Genomic DNA, 8027 nt, shown 5'->3' with positions numbered 1-8027 from the left:
CGATAAAAATGAAGATTAGATCTCATAAAACAAAATTCCCTGGGAAAAAATTGGGAAAAGAAAAATTTTGGGGACACATTTGGAAAATTTCCCTGACATTTTTGACTTTGTCATTTTCCCTGATAATTCCAAGTTTTTCCGGAGCGTACGAACCCTGAAACGAACAGAATGTTGTGGCAACCCATCTAAACCTTTAGGCAGTAGAAAGAAATGCGTTCCCCACACTGATTCCATGCAAGAAAATCTTCCCTTCTTTTGGCGCATTTTTCGTTGTGAAAAAAAACGTTCATTTTTCGATTGCTGTTTTTAAGTGCCAGCGTCAGTTTAGATAAAAATTTACAATTTTTTTCGTGAAATCACAGTAAAAACGAAGACTAGATCTCATGGCACTTAATTCCTTGGGAAAAAAAAGGAAAAAAAATTTTGGAGGACAAAATTTGAAAACTCCCTGACTTTTCCCTGACATTTTTGACAGTGTAATTTTCCCTGACAATTCCCGGAGCGTACGAACCCTGATCATTGGGCCTTATTTTTTTGAAGAGGTGACTCCAAGAGGATTCGAAACCTGCTCTGTCACAGGAAGACGATATCAGGACATGTTGACAACGTTTGTGATTCCTGAACTGCAACAACGTGGTCACCTCCAGGACACGAATTCATATCGGAATTTCATATCGGAAAATTATTGTTTGCGAGATCTCATTTTAAATTAGCGTTCAGAAAGTTGCCACATTTTTTTCTCAGCTGTGACTAAATAAAATTTTGTTTTTGTTTTGAGGTAAAATTCTCCCCTTTTGATTATTATTTGGCAATTTTTGATTTGCCGTTTTCTTTCTTTAAAAATGATTCTTTTGAGGGGAAATTTTACTTTTTTGATCTAATTGAAGCCTGATTGTTGAACATGCGTCACTTGACAAAACTTATATTTTTGAGGTAGACTGTGCAATGCCAGGCAATGCAGCTAGTTTAATAATAAATTATATATCTAAAACCTAGGGCATAGTAGCCCCTTCCTGATCCACCTAAAAGACCCTCCATATGTGCCCTTTTCAATTGCTCTCTTTCGTTAAAACTATCAATTTACCTTAAAAAATTGGCAGAAACATACTACACCAAGCAGATGATTGAAACCAAACTTGAATTGTCCTAGCTCAAGCCCCATTAGCTCTGTTTAAACTTCTTGCTTTTATGAGAGATAGAAAAAAATCCAGTATTAAAAAAGAAAGTCATAAGCAATCATTAACAATAATAATAAACAAAGATTTTAATATCAATAACACAAGTTTTTATTCTTTTTCTAAAAACTACTTCATAACAAGCAAATCTTGGACAAATCTGATTAACAAATAACAATTCATAAAAGTACAAAACATTTATCTGATGTTCACACAAATAAATGCAAAATGTAACACACATTTCTACTATTTCATTTATTGCATGTAACAATGAATGTTTTAAAACGGAAAACTCCATTGCACTTTTAGAAGAAAGCCAACAGTTTGGTCATTGTGATTGCGACAGCATGAGCAATCGGTAGCACTGTCTCAGATTTGAAGCTCTTGCCCTCGAACATGGAATATCCATTGTGTAAGAGGCAGGAAACCATCCTTGTAATCCGTCTCTCAGTCTCCTGCCCTCATACCATCCTAAAATATATATAAAATGTTGATTACAAAAATAGTAAAATAATCCACAAATTTATGTATTTGTAAATGTTGGCAGGATTCTTGCCCTTTTTTTTAAAAACAAGAGGTTTACTTATTTTATGTTAATTTTCTGCTTTTCTTTCATTTTACTATACATTGGCAGAATGGAGGTGTATACTCCAACCCACTACATGCAGCTTATCTAACAGCCTTGGCAGCCAGGTTTGGCATTAAAATCGATCCTAACAATATAACTGATTTAGTCAAATGTATATATTTAACTTTATAATGAACTACTAATTTTTGCATCAACTTTTTATAAATTTTAATACTTAACTCAGGGCTATTTTAGAATACCGGCATCCTTTTCTCCAGTACATAACATCCAATCTTAAAATTTTTGGAAAATAACGATACTTCTTTTTCTAAATTACTATCGAATGAACTTAATTTGTTGTATCAGTGGTGCCCAATCTTTTTCCCCCTGAAGGCTGGAACTCATACTAAAATTATTTTCATGGGCTCAGACATATAAAATTTAAAATATTTGAAATTTTTCAAAATATCTCGGGAGAATTTCATTAATTGACTATCTGGCTCCAAATTTGTGGTGTGAATAATATTGGTTCTTCATTACAAACGAACATTGAGAAATATAAAGGGCCACACAAGCGAGCTTCACGGGCCACATGTAAACCATCAACCGTAGGCTGGGCGACACTGTGATTCAAAAATATCGTTCCCTACCATTGTTAATCAAGTCAACGCAGTAATTAATGATTAAAATCCTTGCAATTAATTTAAAGTCCATTCTTCACAAAATTCAAATCTCTTTAAAATCCAAATAAAATTGATTCTGCATAATTGACAAAAGCACTGACATAACACTACTACAACCTGGGTTGTGTCATTGAACTGTTGCATTATGGGAAGAAATGCGCCTCTGCAAGGGACGCATTGCACTGCATTAAGTCAGTTGGTTGTTAGCTGTTGGTTGTACCAACACATTGTATGCATGTCCCTAATTGCACATGTAAGCAGCTTTCGCCCATTAATACCGATCTATTAAACAAATGAAAAGACTTTGAAAGCTTGTTATTTGAGCATTACAACATCTCTTAAGATTTTACATTCTCCGTGAAAAATGTTCTCCACACTACAGGGCAGTACAATGTCAATCAGCTTCAAATTAACTATAATATATTTTTTAATACTTTCAGATATTTAGAAATACTTACCATCATTCATTTTTCTATGTATTGTAACCACATCGGATTCTTGCAGTGAAAGTTCATCAGGTTGTTGAGCAATGTATGTTCGAACACATTGAACCTGAGGGCAATCTAAAAAATAAGAAACTTATGTCTGAATCTTGAAATGAAAAATTTGCTAGACTTTAAGGGAAACAAATGAATTAAATGCAAAATTATGCAAAAAAGAAAAGAAAACACATAATCATGACTTCAATGCAATTTAAATGTAAAACATGTAGCTTGTGAATGTTAAAATGGTCATCAGAAGAAATAAATAACATTGTGCTAGAAAGCGTTAAAAATGCCTTGTTCAAAAATAACAATCAAAGGTATAGTAAAATTAATAGGAAGGAAATACATTTTTGGTTCACTTCATTTCCAGAATTTTTTGGAAATAACAGAATTTTTGTAAAAATGCTAAGCACTTTTCCTAATGCAAAAGGACAAAATAACTTTTCCCGGTCAGAAAGTACAATTTAAGTATTTCTAACAATACAAACAAGGAAAAGTGTGGCTCAAGTCATGCAGAGAATTTCTTACCGTTATCTAGCTTTCAATCATAAATTTGAGTGTCGAGACATGCATATTTTTCTAACTGGGAAAGTTGGGTTTGAAATGACATGCACCCAGGGGCGGCAAATAGGGGGGTCAAGAGGGGGCGGTCGCACCCCCAAATTTTTTGAGCAGGATGATAGAAAATGGGTGAATTTAATTTATGCAAGTCGGAAATAAATGTTCAATAAAAAAAAATCTCTCTGGTTCTCAGTAACTATTTTATGAAACTCGACACATTCCCAGACACAAGAAAAAGGGTTTTTCGTTATTTGGATGATGACTTAGAAATTCATGAAGTATTTCCCAGCCTTTTCAGAACATAAAAAGCTGATAGATGGTCTTCAAGAGTTAAAACCATAAAAACATTTCTCTATAACTTCAAAGCAGTGATTTTACGACTGGAAGTATTATTGCAAAACGATTCTTTCAATGGTGAAAAAGCTCATGTCCTTTAGCATGTATGTCTTCGTTTGAATTTTTATTCAATTTGTTTGTATTGAGGAAAGTTTTTGAAAAATGCTTTACTCTATCAAAACATCTTCAATCCGCTACCCTTAATTTTCGTACTATTCAAGCCACAGTTCAATCTACAATTGATCTGTGCGTTCGTACTACTATAGTTCAATCTACAATTGAAACTGAAAATAGATGTATTATTGTATCTCAATCAATCGTGAAACTTTTCAAAAAAATTCTTCCTCCGAGTCAATTTAAAAAAAAAATCCACATGATGATGTGAAGTCAAACATTGTTTTTTTAACACTTTGTATGAAGTAATAGATTCAGTTTCGAATGAAATTAACACAAGATTTGATGATAATTAGCTTTCTGTATGGTTAGCTCTAAATTGTGCAGATAAAATTTCACTTTTCTAGAAACTAATGCAGGGCTCCCAACACATTTTAGTTTTAGAAAAGGGTAAAAGAGGACCAATTTCAATCAAAAAGAGGACCAGTTAGGATTAAAAAGAGGATCTTGAGAGGACCATTCATTTAAACACAAGGAAGCATCAAAAGGCAAATTAGCTGCCTGCTGCTAAATCCCTGAAAATAATTTGCTAATTAACCATAATACTGATTTTTAATGATACAATTCCTTTATCACCTTCTGCACAACTGATCTTTTTATCCATTGAATAATATTATTTACACAAACATTTGGATGGGGGGGGGCACTTAGCGCAGCACTTAAGGCAGCCTCCATAGAACTAAATGGGCGTAATGATACATTTTGAATTGAACCAGGGATGCTGGTAGTCTCACTGAAGGATATATGAAGCTGTGCTTCATCTTTCTATAGTTTAAAATTATTTTTGTGTTTTTCTGTATTGTAATGCTTCTTTAATAGCATTTATATCCCTTCTCCACCGATATGAATCCATCACACACCAAACAGATCTACTGTATTGAAAGTTTCCCTAAAAATGTCTGAAATTCTCAATCACAAAGAGAAGCAGATCACATGAGGCATAGTTTTGCAATTTTCATATTCAAAGTATATTTTCAAGAATCATAAAGATTACATTAAAAAAAAAAAAATCCATGATTGCAGGGCCATGAGTGCTTTGAACTTTTATGGGGGGGAAACAAATTCCCCCCTTTAGCAGGCATCATGCCGCCTGCCTTGACTAGTGGTCAGAGAAGTCTGACTGCAATAGGAAGATCCGGGTTCGAATCCCGGCTCGGGCATGGACGTACTTTCTCTCTCCTGTCCTTGTCCCCTATAAACGGGTCCTTATGGCATGTGTGTACTGTAGAAGTCGGACTTCACACCAAATTACTCTACAGTTGGAAAAGTGAAGCAGTGCAACCCGAATTGCCAGCCTACTTGGCACACGACAACAACAGCAGCAGGCATCATGACAATGAAATGATGTACAAATTCAACTTCATATAATTACATAATTCAACTTTGTTTCATATACAGACGCTACTTTAAAATGTTATGTGCTCAATTGTTTAAATTTAATACCCCTCCCCCTCCCACACAAAAAAAACAGTAATAACCGAAAATAAGCTAATGATAATCAAAATTATGTTTGGAAAACTAAATAAGCTTGAATTAAACAACACAAAAAATATTAATTTTTTAGTTATTTAAGTAAAAATTTAATCAAGTTAATCTGACGTAGCATGTCAAAATAACTTCTAATTGCCATAAATATAAAAATATTTATAAGATGCAAAACGATTGAAAGCTCAGAGAAACAAATTTTCACGAACCAAGTTCAATGTTGGCATGCTTCCCATAAAATAAATTTATTTATTTTCTACTAAATTAAACCTAAAACATGCTAATCTAAGTTGGAATATGGGAAAATGACATTCGATTGGGCAAAATATTTTAATATTTACATGATTCAAAAAGATTGAAATTTCAAACATTAAAAGCAATTTTCCACGAAGTCCGAGTAAGTTCAATGTTACCATGGTTTCCAAAATAATTCCTACGTTAATTATTGAAATTAAATGAAAAATAAGCTAATCTAGAGTAGTATATGTCAAAATAACTTCCAATTGTCAAAAACATCTAAATGTTTACAAGATACAAAACGATTGAAATTATTTTCCGCGAAGTCCGAATAAGCTCATTGTTGTTATTGTTTTCAAAATATTTCCTTCGTTAATTATTGAAATTAAACGAAAAATAAGCTAAACTAAGGTAGCATATGTCAAAATAACTTCCAATTGTGGAAAACATCAAAATATTTACAAGATGCAAAAGGATTGAAATTTACAACGCGATAAGCATTTTTCCGAGAAATCCGATTAAGTTCAATGTTGCCATGGCTTCCAAAATAATTCCTTCGTTAATTATTGAAATTAAACGAAAAATAAGCTAATCTATAGTAGCATATGTCAAAATAAATTCCAAATGTCAAAAACATCAAAATGTTTACAAGGTGCAAAAGGATTGAAACTATTTTCCGCGAATTCCGAATAAGCTCAATGTTGTTATGGTTTTCAAAATATTTCCTTCGTTAATTATTGAAATTAAACGAAAAATAAGCTAAACTAAGGTAGCATATGTCAAAATAACTTCCAATTGTGGAAAACATCAAAATATTTACAAGATGCAAAAGGATTGAAATTTCCAACGCGAGAAGCATTTTTCCGCGAAATCCGAGTAAGTTCAATGTTGCCATGGCTTCCAAAATAATTCCTTCATTAATTATTGAAATTAAACGAAAAATAAGCTAATCTATAAAAACATATGTCAAAATAACTTCCAATTGTCAAAACATCAAAATGTTCACAAGATGCAAAAGGATTGAAATTTCAAACGCGAGATGCAATTTTCCGCGAAGTCCGAATAAGCTCAATGTTATTGTTATGGTTTCCAAAATATTTCCTTGGTTAACTATTGAAATTAAACGAAAAATAAGCCAATCTATAGAAACATACGTCAAAATAACTTCAAATTGCCAAAAACATCAAAATGTTCACAAGATGCAAAAGGATTGAAATTTCAAACGCGAGATGCAATTTTCTGCGAAGTCCGAATAAGCTCAATGTTATTGTTATGGTTTCCAAAATATTTCCTTCGTTAATTATTAAAATCAAATGAAAAATAAGCTAAACTAAAGTAGCATATACTAAAATAACTTCTAATTGTGGAAAACATCAACATATTTACAAGATGCAAAAGGATTGAAATTTCAAAAGCGAGAAGCATTTTTCCGCGTTCGAGCCGAGTAAGTTCAATGTTGCCATGGTTTCCAAAATAATTCCTTCATTAATTATTGAAATTAAACGAAAAATAAGCTAAGCTAAGGTAAGCACATGTCAAAATCACTTTGGATTGTAAAAAGAATCAAAATATTAACAAGATGCAAAAGGATTGAAACCTCAAACACGAAAGCAATTTTTTCGCGATAAATCATATCGAATATATATGTTCAGAAAATTGCACTAATGAAATATTTTTAAAAGAATTACAAGCACAATCCAAACAATAAATTCAAGCAATAAAGAAACTTTTTATACTTTTTCAAGGTTTTTTAAACACTAGAAAATGTATGTGTTGACCCAAGAACTTTTCAAGGTTTTTCATGGGCGTACGAACTTTGTTTAACAACGCGCTGCGGCGGCGTGCTTGGGAGAACAGTAACTTTTAACGAAATGAAAAACTTTTAAAATCTGATATTTAAGTAAAAACAATATAAAAGCGAACTAATCAGACCATGATGTTAAAAGTCTAAAGCGGACTTTACCATAAAACACGAACTTTGGCGGGAAAAGCGAACCATTTGGGAGCCCTGCACAGTAGGAAAGATAAAATGGCGGCTGCACGTGGATCGCGGAAAAGGCGGTAGCCAAAAGTTGAGGGGAAAAGTAAAAAAAAAAAAAGGAATCGGAAACTGAAAATATAGGAAAATATAGGAATTATAGGAATTATAGGAACTTTTTCAGAAATATAGGAAAATATAGGAATATAGGAATGCTGCGATGCCTGCTCTATATATTATCTGGATTGGGTTTTGAAAACGAAAAATAAATTGTTTCAATTATGAGTAACATTTTTAGCATGAGGCAAGAAATTTACAAGCAATTTACCGAAAGACCGTTATTAC

This window comes from Uloborus diversus, chromosome 1 (genome assembly GCF_026930045.1).
Source record: "Uloborus diversus isolate 005 chromosome 1, Udiv.v.3.1, whole genome shotgun sequence".
NCBI lineage: Eukaryota > Metazoa > Arthropoda > Arachnida > Araneae > Uloboridae > Uloborus > Uloborus diversus.
Note: the sequence above shows the minus strand (reverse complement) of the source record.